The sequence below is a fragment of the Talpa europaea genome (assembly GCF_964194135.1).
Source record: "Talpa europaea genome assembly, chromosome: 10".
Taxonomy (NCBI): domain Eukaryota; kingdom Metazoa; phylum Chordata; class Mammalia; order Eulipotyphla; family Talpidae; genus Talpa; species Talpa europaea.
The window spans coordinates 15,902,809-15,923,060 of record NC_140077.1 but is presented as its reverse complement, the minus strand read 5'-3'; the positions used below and the strand labels follow the sequence as shown (position 1 = coordinate 15,923,060).

The window sequence follows — 20,252 nt, the reverse complement described above, 5'->3', positions numbered from 1 at the left end:
GCAACTGATTTAACATCTCTGTCTTTGACTTTTTAACCTAAAAAATAAGTTTTCCTAGGGCCTCCCCTGGTGGCGCAGGGGTTGAGCACTGGGCTGCAAAGTTGCCCGCAGCCTCTGAAGCACCGGTTCGATCCCAGCAAGGGTCACACATGGCGCAACATCTCTCCTGCTGCCCCCGCTGCTCCCCACAGCGGTGTGTTTTGTTGGTCTGCCTGTTCTGTTCCCCACTCTGGCTCTGGTGAATTCTCTCACCTTCCCGCGCTTGTGACTGTACCCAGTGCTTGTATAAATAAATAACTCTTAAAAAATAAGTTTTCCTAGAATACATATCTTAAAGCATTTAGCAGATTTCCTAGCACATAGCAAAATACAGAATGCAGTCGATTTATTTCTTCTTTCCCTATCTTATTTCAAGATATAGGCGGTAAACATTAATATTTCTCTAAAAATTCAAATTCAAACTGGTAATCAAAGCTTCTTAGGATATCACAGATATCCCATTAGCAGAAACGACTTATCAAAATGATAAATCATCATAAATCAATAAACAGGAAAACTAAAACCCAATAGTCCACTCATCAACTCTATGAATAAGCAAAATGATTTTTTAACTCTATGAAATATTTCAAATCCCTATTATATGTTAAGAGCAAGGCCTACAGATTCTCTACCATTGATCCTACAAAACAAGGGTTCTGACATACAAGGTGCTATTTGAAAACACAAGAGGAAGACGCTTACACTTGCATATAGATACCTGGGGGAGAAAGAAAGTACAGGGAGCCTTTAGAATAGTAAATGTTTGAATTTTTGAGCATATACAATAATAGTATCAATGGACAGAGTAGATGGAAGAGCACTGCATTCAGAGATGAATAACAGTTTAAAAAAAAAAAAAACAACTTAGAGAAAGGATGACTCACATAGACATATGCTAGTAAGTCAACAAGGCGGATCTAATATTCAGAGGAGAACCACAGCAGATAAAATGAAATTTAGGAATGGACCTAATCATGAAATACCTTGTGTATCATGCTAAGTTTTTATAATTAATCCTAAAAGACATAGGAGAAAGTTAAGTGTATAAGCTTATAGACAGTTAAAAAGAAGAACTTCTGTCCCCATCACTATGTGCAGGTCTTCCTATCCAAGGAATGAATAAGACAATGGTCTTCACACCATGGCATATTCAGTTTTAATGACAAGAAGACGAAACTAGTATCTCGTACCTATACTTTCAGCATCTGAAATTGGTATTCACATGGGGGGTGGGATTTTAGAATGATATCTAAGGCTTGCCCAAATCAAGAATGCAAATAAAGCAATCACTCTCTGATACTGTGCACTGTGATGTTATCAATGCAATATCAGGCTTCTGTGATATAATCAACCAAATGCAGATTTTGGAGACATTTTCTACAGAGAAACTCAGAAATGTCACTAGTTTATCAACCTCCTGGCATTTTGTCTGCATTTACACTAGTTTAATATAGTGCTCAATAAATGTTGCAGAGTCACAAAATGTCCTGATATAGATAACTGCAGAGCAAGTATTAAAAAAAATAAAATAAACACAGCGATGAGACAGCATCTATTTATTCAGATTTAGAATTGCAGTAATGGCATACAGATGGATGAGGGAGGATCTGCTGAGGAATAGAAGCTATCTGCTGAGGAATAGAAACTGAGGAACTGGAGTTGGAAATGCCTGCTTTCTTCTTTTTGGTGGAGATTTGTGTAGTCATAGGATCTCTCCATAAACAAAGCCCACAGAAGCTAGTGGTCCCATTTGCATCACAGAAGAGAAGCAATGTCTCTGCAGGTATTAGTAGCCAGCTACGTTGATCTCCTCTTTAGTAGTCCAGGGTTTCCCCTTCACCTGTACCAGTAAGGCTCTTAAGACAAACATCATCAGTAGTGGCTGATGTCACAGTTTTATTTCTGAACAAGGCAGTTTTCCAGGGATTTCATGTCCTGCCATTCAGGAAAAATGAACTAGAAAAAAAAAAAAATAAAAGCAGCCTGAAGGTGCCATTTAAACCTCCCCCTGAACTCTAAGAAGCACGTGTGTTCTTTTCTGAACCCTCACACTCTCCAATTGGATTCCCAGAGGTCAAGGTAGCCACTGCAAATAACAAATGGACAGACAGCTAAGTCAAAGTGATACTTCATTTCTGAAATACATAACAACTATTAAGAATCAGTAAGACCTATATCCCTAAACTCAGCACTTTGCCTTCCTGCCTCCCCACACCAGAAGCCCAACTGTTTAGTGATATTGTGTCTGCAACAAAGTTTATGTGAGTGAGGGATGTGTGCTTGTAAGATGTGTATGTGAATGCCCAGTGGAGCAAAGTGAGGAATGGGGTATCAGACCCAGAATGAAGGGACATACAATCTCAACGGGAAGTGAAGAGGTGAGGATGCCTGTGCACCAACCCCTTGGAGGAAATAAAAGTGAAATCTGAAAGAGAAACGCTTGCCAGCAAGCAACACATCTCTCTGGACATCAAAAGATAAGGTCTAAATGGGTGAAGCCAAACATTTCTACTGCGGTGCCCCCACTCCACTGTTGCTAAAATAAGCAAGTTTCTTCATTCCAGAAAGCAAAATCTAAGACAGGAGGTAATCAATGTAAAGCAATTACGAAGGAATGGAAGGGTGAAGGGAATTTGTATAGAGAGATCTTGAAACTTTCTCAAACCTCAGAACTCATTCCGATACCATCTCACTAAGAGTGCCAGGGAGAACAGGGATGGGAGGGCTGTGCTAAGGACTGCAGGAGATGTGGGTCTCACCCTCACCTTCAGGGAGAGAGGAGGAAGGTATGAGGGTCCAGTTTGGGGCTGGAGGGGAACGTTGACAGAAGACAAGGAGAGGAAAGAGCCCTTCTGCTTCCTTTTATCCATTTCTGTTAAGGACAAGGATATTTAGACTAGAGGGTAAAACAAATATAAATGCAAAGAAATTGAAACCTGAGCATTGTGTTCCTGGAAACAAACCAACCTAGAGACGTTATATTCCATAGAATTCCCAGGACGGCAATCTCCAAAATTTTTGTTTGAACACATCAAGTAAGGAAAGAGAAAAGAAGAGCACAGGCCTGATTTACTATGGTTTGTTAGTTATAAGTAAAGGAAATGCACTTAAGTAATTATATATTAACTTTAGAAAAATAGGCACAAAAATAGAAACTGAAATAGAAGCCAAAACCCCCAGAAGTTCTCATCTCAGTAAGTCTTGCAGCACAGCGCTGGAGTACTGCTGCAGGGAAGTCACCTTGAAGACTATTGTTCTAGACTGAGGATTCCTGGGGTGTCCTTAAGGCTCACAAGTCAATGAGGAAAACAGCTGACTCCAAAATTTTTTAATGAATGAATTTATTAAATATTTACTGAATATCAAAATGTGTCAGGGCAGGGTAGGTATTGAGGATTTAGTGCTAAATAAAATAGAAAAAAAAAATCCCTGTGCCTCATGAAGTTTTATTGCAATAGGGAAAACAGGGAAAGTATAAGCAAATAAATACCACTTGGTGAAAAAATTTCTTCAAAGGCACATAGAAAAAAAAATATATATATACACATACATGAATAATAAGGGCTTTAAACTACATTATTTTTTTTTTTTTGCATATGTGAGGTTGATGACATAAAGTGTGTGCAGGGCTGTGCTCTCATTGGGGTCCTGCTTATCAACTCTTGACAGCTTGGATCATGATCCATATCATGTACCTAGAAAATTCACACATGACATAGATTCAGAACAAACAAAGATGAGGCAACAGAAAGGCTAAATTAGCTATGGAAGCCAGTTACTTGCCTATGGGCAGCACATAATCAAAGATGCATCAGATTGAAACTGAGACTCCCTAACTTCTCTACAGCTTCATGCTTTATTTTTCCTTCTGGCTTATTTTGCTGAGCATAATCCTTATAAAAGAGGCCAGAGAGAACTCTCTAGCCCTTTGCATTTTGTGGGAACAAAACATGAAGAGGGGACTTAGAAGAAGGGATCTCAACAGGGAAGGGAAGATAACAGTAACACTTACTCAAAGGACTGTTGTGAAGAGTCAAAGAAAGAACATGTGTAGCTCCAAGATAAGCCACACGCATCAAGTGATCCTTGAGAGCTGGAGAGGGGGGTAATAAGTCCAGAGTCCTCCCTCCCATCATAATCAAGGGGACCAGGCTTCAGGAGAGCAAATGCTTGTCCAAGGTCACACCCCTCAGGTAATGTCAAAGCTGGATCTATTCATTCAGGTTCCTGAGTCACCCCTGTGATTCCTCTCAAGAGAAAACAAATTCCTTTTCTTTTTACCTTTCAGAGTCTCGGGAGAGAGAACATTAACTCAGAAGGTAATGTGTGTGTCTAACACTAACAAGTTAAGGAAAACAAGGGGGGGACTTCAGACACTGTCATCCTGCAAAGATTCTGTGTGGCTATGTATGGTCTGAATGTCTGAGTTCTCCCCAAATTCTTATATTGAAACCTACTCTCCAAGGTGATGATATTAGGAGGTGGGACATTTGGGAGGTGATTATACCTCCTTAGCAAAACCCTCATGAATAGGCTTTGCATCCTTTTTATGACGTATAACATCATCGTTCATTATTGTACAATGCATGCTTCCATACTTTCTCCTTTCAGGTGTCGTCCCCATAAAATTCCCACCACCAATTCACGCGTGAACCATCACCATAGCCCCCCCGTGCTCTTCTCTTCCTTGTTTTGATTCCTCTACCTCTCCCTCCCTTGCAGACTATCTCTGATTTATAGTTGCCTGCCAATTTTGAGATTTATTATTGTTGTTGTCATTATTTTTTTTTTCCTGATCCTTATTTGGTTCCCTTATATTCCTCCTATGTGGACTTCTAGTGACTCCGACCCTGACCCGTGACGGTGAAGGAAATCAGACATGGGGGACTGTCATGTCCAGCATGCAGCAAATCTTTATTTTCTTAGTGCTCATTATATACTATTTTAATTGCAGCAGGTGTAACATCAAAGCATACCACATAATGGCAACATGCATGAATGATTAGTCTATTTTCTTACTATTATCTATTACTTCAGACAGTAGGGTACCGGGCGGTTAGTTCTCACACACATAATCTTATCGCCTCCTAGCCTGAGCCTGGGAAGTTCGCTCATTATTTTGTTGTTGTCAATCTGTGGAGATGTACGCAGTTCACTTCCAGGCTCTCAACACAAGTCCTGTCACTCAGAGGTTTTCCTCCGAGACACATGTGTTTTCACATGCCTTAGGGACTCAGGTCAAGGCCCTTTTGCTCACTGCGCAAGGTGGCCACCTCCAACACTCCTATAAGTGAAACCATCTGATATTTTTATTTTTCCTTCTGGCTTATTTTGCTGAGCATAATCCTTATAAAAGAGGCCAGAGAGAGCTCTCTAGCCCTTTGCATTATGTGGGAACAAAACATGAAGAAGAGGGGACTTAGAAGGGATCTCAACAGAACTCTGCGACGCTGGCCCCCTGATCATGAATTTCTAGCCTCCACAACTGTAAGAGATAAATTTTTATTGTCAACAAGTCATCTTGTCTCTGATATATTGTCACAGCAGCCTAATAGGCTAAGATGTATGTTGGGGATTAGTATAGCATGGCTTTAGGAATATATGAGAGGATGGCATGTCCTAGAGAAGGGAGGGTCCATAACCACCAGGAAAATCCCCCTTTCTTTGGCCAATCATGGGGCTGAGTCACTGGGAAAATACTTTCCTTCTGAGGTTGCCATCTGAGGTCAGACCCTCAAATGTTCCTTTAATGAATAACTTTATTAGGCAAAGATATTTTGTCTTGAGTTGACAGATGAGACCTCATGGGCACTTTAATACCTAAGGGGGAATATTTCACTATCAGTTTAGAGACAAACCACAGTGACAGCCTGAGGTGAGGAAGAAACAAAACATAGACCAGAATTTCATTTATTGTCCATCTGTTCTGGTGATCCTCTTGACTGAGCAACTAAACAACGGTGTTAATATTCAAGAAAAAGCAGTAATGTTCTATGTAACAATTCCAATTAATATATGTATAAGAAATTAATAAAACAGAAAATTTCCATTAGGACACCACAGGTAAGACTTACTAGTGAATAATAAACATGGTGGACAAAATGTATACCCTCTAAGTATCTCTCTCAAAACATTTAGTATTAACTATTGTGGTGATTTTAACACATGTTCACGTAATTTTTGATACTTCTGCCAGAGTTGGAGATTAAATTTCCTTCCCTCTACTGTGAGCTGGATTGAGTGATTTGCTTCTAACAAGTGTGGACAGGGGAATGACTCCAGTAACTCAACAGCACAAAGCCTGGTGGACACCATGTTAACCAAGTGACTGAGGTTTAATATCATCGATAGTAAGACTTACTGATTTCCTGTCCTCTGCAATATGATGTCATGAGAAGGGCACGTCGTTTCTGTGATACTATTCCCAACATTCCATGAGCCATAATCATGAGAAAATATGATGACTAGCCCAATTGAGGAGTATTGTACAAACAACTTGACTATTATGCTTCAAAATCCCAGGTCATCAAAGTTAAAAAAGATAGAGGACCTGTCATAGATTTGAGAGACTGAAAAGAGACAATGAATAACTGTGATGTGGGATTCTGAATTGGATCCTGAATCACACAGAAAAGGATGTTACTAGGAAACTTGGGGAAATCCAAATAAAGTTTCCAGTTGGCTGATACCAACAAACCAATGTTTCTTTCTTAGTGGTAAATATTGACTACGGTTGTATTGACATTAATATCAGAGGAAGTGAGTGAAGACTAAAGGTAAATTATTGGGCCCACCCTTGCAAGTCTCCTCTAATTCCAAAATTATATCAAAATAAAAGTTAGGAGGTTGCCAAACTATCACAAATATATATGCAATTATTGCGAAGCTAAAATAAACAGAAAGCAATCTATCTTTTCCTAAATCATTGTCATCATATGGAATGGACTGATCAAGTCATTTCATCATGTAAAGCAGGCAAACTACAATAAAATTTCAGCTGTCATAAGTTTATGATTCATACATTTCAATAAGCAGAAATAGTAGTTATTAATATAATTTTTGGGGACTCCCTGGTGGCTCAAGGGGTTAAGATACAACCTATGAAGCAGTCCATAGCCTTTGCAGCACAAGTTCGAATCCCCTGGCTGGCCAGCCAGGGAGCAACCCACATGGCGCAGCAGACCTCTCCTGATTCACCTGCTGCTCCCCTCAGCAGTGTACTTTGGTCAATCTGCCTGTTCTGTTCCCCACTCTGTCTCTGCTGAATCCTCTCACCACCCCCCCATGCCTCTGACCTATACCCCACCTGTTGTATGCATAAATAAACATTTTTTAAAAAGGGCCTCCCTGGTGGCACAAGGGGTTAAGCACCATACTATGAAGCAAATCCACAGCCTTTGCAGCATAAGTTCAATCCCTGGTCTGCCAGGGAGGAACCCACATGGAGACGGAGACTTCTCCTGTCTCCCCGCTGCTCCCCTCAGCAGTGTACTTTGGTCAATCTGCCTGGTCTGTTCCACACTCTGTCTCTGGTGAGTTCTCTCACCCCCACCCCACCCCCACATCTCTGCCCTGTACCTGAGCTCTTGTACGCATAAATAAATCTTAAAAAAAATCATAAAAATATTACTTTTCAAAAAATGTTAATATTGGACAAGTGGCTCTTATTTCTGAGATGTTCTTACACTCTGTTCATAAGTTGAAAACAATGCAGACAGTCAAAGGTTTTATTTATTCTATGGCCACCCTGGTTACTATGGAAGAGCTTGACTTCAACTGACAACATTAATATGCTGGGCTCAGAAGCTATAGAAATTGGAGGTCAAATGTGAGACATGTGCCGGATGGGCTGTGTGCTCTGTCTGATTTGGACTCCTCTCTCTTAGGCATCTTGTTTTCCTCGACTACTGAATTACTCAGGAAGGCTAACAGCACATAGGAGGCACATGGAAGAGCTAGTTAGTTTGTTCTCTGGGTTGGTGATGCAGAAGCTCCCAGCCCATAAATATTCTAACAAGTTTCATCTTGTCACACTAGAGTCATAAAGTTGCTCTGTTCAGCACATGATAATGGCTTTGTAATTCAATTACTGGTAGTATTTGTCTTCTGGGATTTATCTGCCTTAAACTTTGGCACTCACGTAAAGCCCTTTACCATAAATCTCACAAACGCTGCAGCAGGTTTTGTCCCCTACCCCAGGGCACATCTTGCCATGCCATGAAAACCTTGACAGCTTTCTCTAAATTATGGGATTGCTCTGTTTAGAGGTGTTGATGTTTTAAGTGCTAGAGCCAATAATAAAAAACAGTAGGACAGGTCCATTTCCTCTAGATATTCTCTTTAGAGACAGATAAGTTCTGATAGACAAAGTTCCATTTTCAATCCAAATGGCTGTTTGCAGCCATTTATCTAGAAATTTGTAGTAAGGATTCCTGCAAGTCATAGGAGGTCAAGTGCAATGACTTCTGAGTCCCCTGAGACTGCTGACATTCAGATGCACAAACACATGGAGCACTACCTGGACTCACTAATCTTAGAGGTGGTTTTGGTATCTCCCTCGATTCTGCCTTCCGTTCCTGCCCAGGAGTCAAATGAAACAGTTTTCGGGTCTTCTCTATGCTCCTGCATAGAATTTATCATCCCACATCTTAGTTATCTACAAAGACAACCATATCTAACCTTTGATTTGAACTATCCAGTCTGCCTCTTCCCAAGATTCATCATCCATGTTTCACCAAATCAACAAGCATTTACTGAGCACCCATTCCATCAAGTCCAAAATGTTCACATTTATTTTTTCATTTTAACATCATTTTTTTAAAGATTTATTTATTTATTTATGCAAGCACTGGGTACAGTCAGAAGCGTGGGAGGGAGAGAGAATTCACCAGAGCCAGAGCAGGGAGCAGAGCAGGCAAACTGACGAAGTACACTGCTGAAGGGAGCAGCGGGCAGCAGGAGAGGTCTGCTGCACCATGTGGGACCCTTTCCTGGTGGCCGGGGATCGAACTGGTGCTGCAGAGGCTGCGGGTAGCTTCACAACCCAGCGCTCAACCACTGCGCCATGGGGGAGGCCCTTAACATCTCTTAAATCAATGTGTCTTACACCTTAAATCAAGGTGTCTCACAATCAATGGAATAATAGAGTTTAAACAGCAGAGGGGTTTTTTTTTATTTTTTTTTTTTGACATTTACATATAACAAGGGTCCATCTTCAACTGATGCAATTTTAGATTTGGTGACACATGGCATGTGTCAGGCACTTTTCTATCCCAGCTTTTTGGTCAATTTATTTTTATCCTTGACCTAGCAACAGAAAATTTCCTTGTTTCTTAGGAGCCATTACCCAGAGGATCCCTCCAATAAAAATTTAATTAATATATTTCTCTCTCTGTGTGTGTGTATTCCTTTCCCCTTCACCCATTCTTCCATGTGCTAATGGTGGATGCCCTTATGACTCAGTGTGACTGGATACAGGATATATAAAAGGGCAATATGAAGGGACTCAGTCAGAAGACTATTACCCAAAGACAAATAGTTGACACATGCAAAATGTATACCCTCTAAGTATCTCTCTCAAAACATTTAGTATTAACTATTGTGGTAATTTTAACACATGTTCACATAATTTTGATACTTCTGCCAGAGTTGAAGATTAATTTTCCTTCCCTCCAATGTGAGCTGATATTTATTGTGTGTTTAGTTGTAGGGGGATGGAATCCATAATAGATAGAAGGGCAGTATTTTTATTTGAAAATTATATATAGTTTAAAATGATGTGCACGGCTGTATAGCTGTATAGCTGTATAGCTGTATAGCTGTATGATGCGCACGGCTGTATATGTGCACGGCTGTATATATAGTTTAAAATGATGTGCACCCATGCCTTGAAAGACTGTGGTTATATTGTACTGGATCAAGTTGGCTATGCTACAACTATAGTTCCCTGTTACCATTTCCAGAAACCATTCTCTAAATGGTTTCAGTTAGAATTGACCTAAAGGGATGGTGTGAGATTTGGGAGCAGGAGAGGAATAGCAGTCATTTCACTCTGAAGATGATTTTGGTTAGTGTGATGAGACATAGTGCAGAAATGAGAGTAAGTTCTACTTCATCCTCCTTCTCTTCCCATTTCTTGCCCAGCTTACTTCCAGCCTGTCAGTCTTGTGACTGACTGTAGGCCCCAAGCCAGAAGTTTCTCTCAAACTCACTGTGAAGCAGTGGTACAGGGACAATATCCTCCATATGCATCTGTGTGGGGCTCCCTTCGAGGTTCTGCCGCAGCAGCTGCAAACCCCAAGGACAGGGCCATGTCCTCTATGTTCAAGGCCAGGAGTTAACTCTGAAAGTCACTCAGCTCATTTTGATTAAAATGAGTAACTTAAGAGTTTTCATAATTGAGAGGTTACAAAATAAAACTATCTAATGTTTTTGATTCTGAGACAACAAAAAATATAAAATACACATAAACATTAAAGATCCCCATTGAAAATGTAAATTATTACACGGAATATCAAAATGAGATCTCAACACTTCAGAAACTCATGAATGCCCAAGTCTTCCCTATTTCTTTTTAATAATAATTGTTATTTATTCATCATTTATTTCAGGGGTTTAGAATTTAATTCCCACTTTAATTCTGACAGATATGAGGAAAATACTACTACAAAGACCATTATACAGACGAAAACTGCACAACTTAAAGAAGTTAATTAAATATTGATATCTTACCATCGCACCCATTGAAACAGGATTATAATCAAGGCATGTGATACAGAGTTCTCACTCTTAACTGCTTACCACTATCTCTCATTGACTGAAGGCAACATACAAAGGTGGCCAATGACTAAAGGAAGAGGAGAAACTAAAGAACAGGACAATCTCAGAGGCTCTTGAACTTGAAGGCTTAAGTGACAAATGATTCCTTGGGCTTAAGTTAAATTCTTTTAATATTATTCTAAGTTAAAAAGCCATAATTATGATGATTTTCCCCCTCTTACACTCTCATTCAACTGCCATCTCTTACACTCTGTCATATCATAAGAGTTCTTAGTCAAAATCTGAGGAGTGACCCAATCTCAGTTGCTGACACAGGGAGCTGCAGCCCATGGGGACAGAAAATCATCAAGATGAGGAGGACAAAAATCAATAATGGTCATTAGTGAGGAAAAATGGGCTCACACTGTAGCACAGGGAATCTAACTTAATTTGTAGGGAAATCTTGACTAATCATAGAAAGAGACTAAGGTGCAGAAGGTGCAAAAGAGTTGCAAAATAGCACTCATGTAGAGATCATTAACAACAACAAAGATGATAAAACAGCTGCCCTCTTCAGGAAAATCGAAATCCTGACCTCATACTGCTAGCACAGGCACCAGAAATGCTCCTTTGTCCCTCGCAGGCTGTAACAACAGGAATGGTTTGCTGCTACTTTTTCCCTGTTTCTTTCCCAAAACATGGACATGGTTCCGATCAGAAGGAGGGGGTTCAGAAACAGAACAGACTTTCTAGAAGGTTGAGGAAAAAATTAAGAGACAAAAAGTCTACAGCCCAGAGAAAAGGGAGATTCTTCTGATTTCTCCTGAATCCCATGTGCTGGGTCTCTCAATATCAGCCATCGGGTCAGGACTCCATGAAACTAGCCTGGGGCTCAGTCATTCTGTCTGTGACAAGAGGGGCTATAGTCACTATTCCCGGTGAGAGGGGAAGGAAGCTGGACTGGTGCAATGCTAGGGAGAATGGTAGAAGAATTGGGTAGTGATCATTTCACCAAAGTAGAATTGATAGACATGAAAACTCAGACTTAAGAGGAGGTAAGTAAGAGAGCAGAGGTTGATTATGACTCTAGAGGGCTAAGACTGGGACATGAGGAATAAAGAAATATGGACAACTATAAGAAAAGCTGATTCTGATTTTTTTTAAAGATTTATTTATTTATATATACAAGAATTGGGGTACAGGCCAGAGTTGTGGGAGGTGAGAGGATTCACCAGAGACAGAGTGGGGAACAGAACTGGCATATTGACTGAAATACACCACTGAGGGAAACAGCGGGTGAGTTAGGAGAGGTCTGCTGCGCCATATGGGTAACTCCCTGGCAGGGGATCCAACTTGTGCTGCAGAGGCTGCGGATAGCTTCATAGGTTGCGTCTTAACCCCTTGTGCCACCAGGGAGGCCCAGCATTTAATTTTTTTTTGACTTTTTATTTTTTTTATTATTTTTTTAAAATAAATTTTATTTTTATATTCCCCATACAATTGCAATCCCCTTATTTTGACCCCAATCCCTCCCCTCCCCACCTCCCACCCCCTATAGAGTGTCTTTGGTTCATAGTTTTTTGTTGATTTTGATTTTCACTTTCTTATAGTTATTCATTTTCCTGGTCCCTTATTTAAGTTTTCTAGATTCCTGCTATGAGTGAGTCCATCCGGTATTTTTCTTTTTCTTTCTGGCTTATTTCACTGAGCATGATCCCTTCCAGTGCCATCCATGTTGCTGCAAATTGCATGTATTTATCTTTTTTGAATGCTGAGTAATATTCCATGGTGTATATGTACCACATCTTCTTGATCCAGTCATCTATTTTTGGGCATTTGGGTTGTTTCCAAAGCTTAGCTATTGAAACACTGCTGCTATAAACATAGGGGTGCAGGTGCTCTTTGGAATGGATGTTTCTGTGTCCTTTGGGTAAATACCTAGGAGTGGAATTGCTGGATCATATGGAAGCTCTATGTTTAGTAGGTCCAGAAATCTCCACACAGCTCTCCATAGTGGTTGGACCAGTTTGCACTCCCACCAACAGTGCAGGAGAGTTCCTTTTTCTCCACATCCTCACGAGCATTTGTTGTTGCTAGTTTTTTTTAATATGTGCCATTCTCACTGGTGTAAGATGGTATCTCATGGTAGTTTTGATTTGCGTTTGCCTGATTACAAGTGATGTTGAACATTTTTTCATATGCCTGTTGGCCATTTGCATTTCCTCTTCAGAGAAATTTCTTTTTAGCTCTTCTGCCCATTTTTTGACAGGATTATTTTCTTTGTTGTTGTTGAGTCTCATCAGCTCTTTGCAGATTTTTGTGATTAGTCCTTTATCATTAGTGTTGTGTGCAAAAATGTTCTCCCAGTCGTGGGGTTTCTCTTTTATTTAATTATTTTTGATGTGGTTATAAATGGGATTGTTTTCTTGGTTTCTCTCTTTCTGTTCATTATTTGTTCTATATATAGAAATACAACATATTTTTGTATATTAATTTTGCTGGTACTTTTATTCAGTTATTTCTAATAATACTTTTACTGAAGTCTTTGGGATCTTTTATGTCTGTTATTATGTCATTTTCTAATAATAGTTAGATATTTAGACAACTTCTGAATGGTGATGATCTACTGCCAGCTTAACTTGAAATTAACACCAGTAATGGTGTTCATTTAGAAGTTCTTACAACAAACTGCTTCCTAGTTTTGAATGAAGGATGAGGCAGATATCTTCATAAAACAGCTGCACTCCCTTCCTAACAAATCACTAAATTTCTAGGTATTTTGATAGTTTTACTGTTTCTCCCCCAACATTATTAGATCCTATCCCATTTCCAGTTTGTGAAACCTGGGCAAGAAAAAGCACAGAGGTCCCAATCTTTTGCTACTGAATTCACTGAACCCATTCAGGGAAATAAAAAATTTACAGCTATTTCATGCCACTTCTCTGTCCCTGTGGTGTGAGTGGCTTAGATGCCCTGAGGACACTGTGTTGAGTGACCAGTGTGAAGGAGGGTGACTCAGGGCATCTAAAACTAACTAGACAAAGACAATGAAAGTGAGAAAAAATAACCCTAAAACTGGCTCAACAGTAATATTCAGTATGGGCAGTAGGATGAATAAGAACTAGAGTGAGAGACTATTTTCTGATCACAGCCAGATATGTGGGCAAAAGTTTATAGATCTGTTCTTAAACCTGAGGCTGGAGAGAGCCCTGCACAGGTTATATAGACAAATATGACTTGAATGGCTGGGTGTGCAGCCCAAAGATAGGAGAGCAACAGGAAATATCTGTCACTATAGCAGCTCTGAGGAGCACAAGCATTCTTTGGAGTGGGATCCTCACAGCTTCACAAAGAGCTGGGGCTCCAGTCACTGGCCTCTTGCATAGTCGGGGTCAGGAAGTCACACTGGAGAGAGCATGGCATGGTGCAGAGGCCCCCTTAACCAGCCACACTTAGGTTTAAATTTTCCATCTCCATAGCTCCTAACTGTGTGACATTAAGAAAAATCATTTAACCTTCCTGGGATTTTGTTTTCTTAGTTTTCTTTTATGTACTTCTCATGTAAAAATGGGAATTAAAACATCTACCTGTTTTGGGTAATTCTTGCTGATGTTTTCTCATTGACCTTCTCCCTTTCTTTGGTAAAAGTTCCCCATCCCTTCATTTCTACCCAGGTGGTTTACTGAAATTGATTCTACCCAAATGTCTACATGTCACCATGTTACCTAATTGGGGCCCTTGAGATTTAATCTCAGCAGTGTCACTGGGGCATTAAGCCTTAAAACCTTATTTTCTTTTCCACTGCAGTGAATCTGGGAAGACCCAGGCTGCTAGAGGCCTCCAGAAGAAGGCAGTGTCCTGAGTGAAGCTAAGACAGAGGGGAGTAGTGTTGAGGGACAGGTCATAACACTGTGTGATGATCTGAATGAACATTTGGGTCTGGTGAAGTCTAGATAAAGTTAGATCTTCTGCTTTTTCTGATTTCTCTATCAAGTATGTGGATCATTATAGTTACTTAACAAATATAAATCCCTATTGAGTTTTATCTTACTGACACTTAATTCTCCCAAATGTATTTCCTTCCTCCATGAATATCTAATGAATATCTAGCTTCCTTTTTTCTGACAACAAAATCTGCCTATTTTTTTTTTTTCTTTTTAGGAGTCACCATACCCTCAACCTTGAACCATAACTGGATCTCTATTCAATCTCCTACTTCAATTCACATATGCCTGACAAACTTGAGTAATGTATTATCTTGGGTACCTTTGACACAGCCAAATCACACAGATTTAATCCCTGGAAATGTACAGAAAAGGAAGCAGACTGTTTTGATGAAGCTTTTAAGTTCTTAGACTGCATGGGATAAAGCTGATGATGTTCATTATTGCCACAAAATGGGGAAAGCCATCCTAAAAATGAATCCTACAGCAGAGAAAACAAAACTAACACCTGTAGAAAGTCAAACACTATTATTAATAATGTTATTTATATTAGTCAGTGGGCACTCAAGACAATTCTATGTGTCAGCCATGTAAAAAATTCACAAGAAGCATCTTGTTTAATAAGGTAGAGATTAATTAACTTCATTCTGCAGAGGGAAAAACCAAGGCATGCAAAGTTAAGTAACTTGTACACAATCCCAAACTTAGTAATTAGTAAACCTAGAACTCACACAAGAGTCCCTTAACTTCTAGGTGTACTACCACCAAATCTAGTCAATTTCTGACATTGTAAAGTGTAAGACCATTATCACGGTTAAATAAAAAAAGGATGCCTATTCTTTTGAGAGCAATATTGTGCTAAGATGTCCTATGCATGTAAATCAATTTGAACTTCCAAAGGAAAGTTCACATTTATGTTAGTTATGGTAGTACTAATAGCAACTGCTGTGATAAGAATAAGATCTTACATTCCATAATTATTTTACAATTGCCACTGATTACTTCCAGGGTAGAATTACTATTGCTGAAATGAAAATTATTTCTCAAGTGTACTACGTGATAAGGAAAAGATATGAATTCATCTTCATTTTTCTCTAAGGAAAATGCTACATTATTACCCAGGGTCACTTAAAATTTCAGTTTAACATTAGAAAACTCCTCAGTCCCTTCCACACCCCACAACCAGACTTGAATGACTAAATGGGGTATCCTTTAATTAAGCCCACTGAATAATCCAAGCAGCTTATAATTCCTGTGTAATTTGAAGTAACTGGTTTCCAAGAGTCAGTCAAATAAATATTGCTTTGATTGACACTTTTTCTACCTACCAACCTCAGGAAATTGCTCAGAGTCAGAAAATAAAGCTGATGTGGGTAGAGACCAAGAGATTTTCAACAGTAATGTGCACCACGTGATTTACAAGGTCTCATGTCTTCTCTGGAAAACAGGCCAAGTTTAAAGAACCCTTGGGAGTCATTTGTCAAGTCCAGTTGCAGGGATACACATGTAAGCACAGTGGCCACAGGTGCTTTGGGTTTTCTCTCTACTCATATGCCATGGGCTAGGTTCCCAGGGCTCAGAAACTCAGCCCAGAAATGAAGGCCACACAAGTCCATTGATGCAGCAGCACCTGTATCTGGAGACACTGCCCACATCTGAGTCCTGGCTTGGCTGCTTTCCAGTTATATGACCTTGGCCAAATTACTTAACCTCTCTGTGCCACAGGTTCCCATCCGTTGATGATGATAATGAAAGACTTACTTCATAAAAATGTTAAGAGGATTAAATAACTTAAGTTTAAATAATGCAAACCACAAGGTGAGGCTTGAATTGAGATGATGTCTCTCTGTACCCAAAGGCAGAGGGAAGGGTTACTGTTTATTTTATGTAAGAGACAGATTGATTAAAATTCATACACAGTCATGTGTAAAGTCTTTCTAAAGATGACAATATTATGACATTTGATTACAAGGGTTTTGCTTTTCAGGCTTTCAGAGAGAAGACCTCCATTCTTAGAATAGATAAGAATAGACTGTAATTAGCACCAACCAAAGAAATGATAGGGAGCAGTCATCTCAAGATGCTGTAAGTCCTTCATTTATTTTCAGATGTTTTTCTTTCTTTTTTTTTATAATTTTTTTTTATATAGAGGCATGTTTTCTTTCTTTCTTTCTTTCTTTCCTTCTTTCCTTCTTTCTTTCTTTCTTTCTTCCTTTCTTTTTGTTTATACATGCACTGGGTACAGTCAGAAGCGCGGGAGGGTGAGAGAATTCACCAGAGCCAGAGTGGAGAACAGAGCAGGCAGAAGGACCGAAGTACACTGCTGAGGGGAGCAGCGGGCGGCAGGAGAGGTCTGCGCGCCTATTTTCAGATGTTTTTCTATGCACATGCAATGCCCAGTAAGTGGAGGATAAAAAACAAACAGTAAGAGCTTTCCTTCCAAAAAGTGACTTTATAATTTATAGAAAACACACACACACACACATGCAAGGTGTCTCATAAATAAGGACACAATGGGGGCCTCCCTGGTGGCGCAGGTGATTGAGCCCAGTGCTGGGGAGCTGTTCGCGGCCTCTGCAGTGCCTATTCTATCCCTGCCAGACACGGAGCAACCCACATGGCATGCAGACCTCTCCTGCTCGTCCGCCGTTCCCCTCAGCAGTGTATTTCGTCAACCTGCCTGTTCAGTTCCCCGCTCTGTCTCTGGTGAATCCTCTCACCCCTCACATCTCTGGCCTGTACCTCAGCTCTCGTATGCATAAATAAATAAATATTTTGAAAAAATAATAAGGACACAATGAATAAAAGAGGGAGAGAAGAAATGCTGACCAGAGAAGGGATACTTAGGTGACCACTAGGGTAGAATTCCTGAAAAGAGAGAGGCCAATTAGGACTCTACAAGTAGCACCAGAGCCAGCTCTGAGCTGGAGAGGCAGTGGGAGAGAGGTGAATAGGTTTCTCTGCAACAAATGCCTTCTTTAGCTATAAATGTCCCTTTATGATGGAGAAAAAAGGGCATTGTTCCTTACAGAAGTCTTTATGTGTTATCTTTGAGCCAGTTTGTTTGCAAATGACTTGTCTTTCACTTTTTCAAACAGTTTCACTGGCATTTTAAGAGATTTCTCTAATGCAGTTCTCCGGCTTTCAACTCCCACAGGGGTTTTAGGGCAGTGTTTGAAAATAAGAAAGATAAAAATGCATTTATCTTAGAAGTGAGAGAACTGGGGTGGGGGTGGGGAGCTATTAGGTGGCTGGTGATCAGTTCTGCCTGTAAGCCCAAGGCTGAGGAAAGACTGTGATTTCAGGAGTGAGAGGAAATACCTTTCACTGACTTGCAGGAAACTCATTGACTCTGTAAAAGTCTCTGCCTCAAGAACTCTGAGTGACATGAACAAGGGGTATTTAAACTCAGAGAGGAAGCTCTAGATAGCACTGTTTACAATACCAAAGGTCTGGAAACCTTTGCAGGGATCTGTCTCTTTTTCTCCCCCATCCAACTCCTGGTGTTTCTCTTCTCCCTACACGTATTCCACCAGCATTTGCAATTTATTTTTCTACTTTAAATAGGCCTCAGATGCACCTCCAATCTGTATGTTTAGAGTGAAATGCTATGTAGCCATTTTAATATAATGGCATGTATTGCTAACTGCAGCCCCACCAAAAAACAAAAGAATAAGGCATAGAAGAGTGTGCATGCACTAACAGCTATGAGAATACAAACGGATGCACTGGGGCCTCCCTGGTGGCCCAAGAGGTTAAGGCACAGCCTATGAAGCTGTCTTCAGCCACTATAGCATGAGTTCGATCCCCAGCCAGGGAGCAATCCCCGTGGTGCAACAGACTGCTCCTGACTCGCCCGCTGTTCCCTTCAGCAGTGTATTTCAGTCAAGCTGCCTGTTCTGTTCCCTGCTCTGTCTCTTGCCTGTTCTGTTCCCCATTCTGTCTCTGCTGAATCCTCTCACCTCCCATGCCTCTGGCCTGTACCCCAGCTCTTGTATGCATAAAGAAATATTTAAAAAAAATCAAAATGGGGCCTCCCCGGTAGCGTAGCCGTTGAGCGTTGGGTTACAAAGCTGCCCGCAGCCTCCCCGGTGGCACAGTGGTTGAGCGTTGGGTTGCGAAGCTGCCCGCAGCCTCTGCAGCGCCGGTTCGATCCCCGGCTGCTCCCCGGCCACCGGAGGAGGGTCCCACATGGCACGCAGACCTCTCCTGCCGCCCGCTGCTCCCCTCAGCAGTGTACTTAGCTCCTTTTGCCTGCTCTGCTCCCTGCTCTGGCTCTGGTGAATTCTCTCACCCTCCCGCACTTCTGACTGTACCCAGTGCTTGTATAAATAAATAAATGAATAAATCTTAAAAAAAAAAACAAAAACAAAAACAAAGCTGCCCGCAGTCTCTGCAGCGCCAGTTAGATCCCCGGCCACTGGTGAGGGTCCCACATGGCGCACAGACCTCTCCTGCCGCCCGCTGCTCCCCTCAGCAGTGTACTTCAGCAGTCTGTCTGTTCTGTTCCCCGCTCTGGTGAATTCTCTACTCTCCCGCGCTTCTGACTGTACCCAGTGCTTGTATAAATAAATAAATAAATAAATAAATAAATCTTTAAAAAATAAAAATAAAAAAATAAAAATGGATGCACTGAATGTGTGTGCCCCCCTTAAATGCATACACTGAGGTCTTGAGCCCCAATGTTACAGGTCTTGGGGATTGTCTTTGCAAGTTAATTAGATTGAGGTGACAGTGGAACATCAGGAAGAAATCAGTGTCCATAAGAAGAGGAGGAGTAGGCAGGTGCTGGCTCACTCTTCCTATATAAGGAAATGGCAAAAAGTTGTTTGATTCCATGCCCAGGGAATCCTAATCTGCTGGCATCTTGATCTGAAATTTCTCAGTCTTCAGAACTAAAAGTCTGTTGTTTATGTCAGTCTAAGGTATTTTGTTAGGCAGCTAACTAGGAGAAATTCTGGTCTCACAAAAAGGGTACTTCAGTAACAAATTCTCTAAAACATGGAAATGGCTTTGGAACTGGGTAAGAGGTAAAGAGTGGAGGATTTGGAGTATATATGCTAAAAATATGGACATTAATGATAATTCTGATGAAGACTCAAAAAAAGATGAGAAAAATTAACCATTTGTGGAGACCACTTAAATACTGAGAAACAAACTTTGGTAGAAACACGAACAGAAAAGGCTTTTTGATGAGATATCAGACAAAAATGGAGAACATGTTATTGGCCATTGGGGAGAAGGTGTTCCTTCTTGCAAATGGCAAAGAACATGGCTAAATTAAGTTCTAGCGTTTTGTGAATGTATTTGGTATGCAAGAAGGATATGAATTTTGGGAGCCAGGGACAGAAAGTTAGGGACTTATTTGTGCCTCCTCCCTAGTTCATAATTAAAATCCTAATCCCCAATGTGATGGTATTTAGAGGAGACCTTTGGGGGGTAATTAGATTGAATGAGGTCGGGAGGGTGAGGCCCCCATGATGGGATTAGCATCATTATAAAAGGAGGAGG

The 20,252-nt window shown here is 40.5% G+C and overlaps 1 protein-coding gene across 4 annotated transcripts in view; it reads right to left on the bottom strand.

The window, feature by feature from the left end:
• SORCS1 (sortilin related VPS10 domain containing receptor 1) overlaps window positions 1–20,252 on the bottom strand; it is a gene marked incomplete at both ends in the record, with an annotated part of 470,229 nt that overhangs the window by 126,074 nt on the left and 323,903 nt on the right. The window lies entirely within an intron of this gene.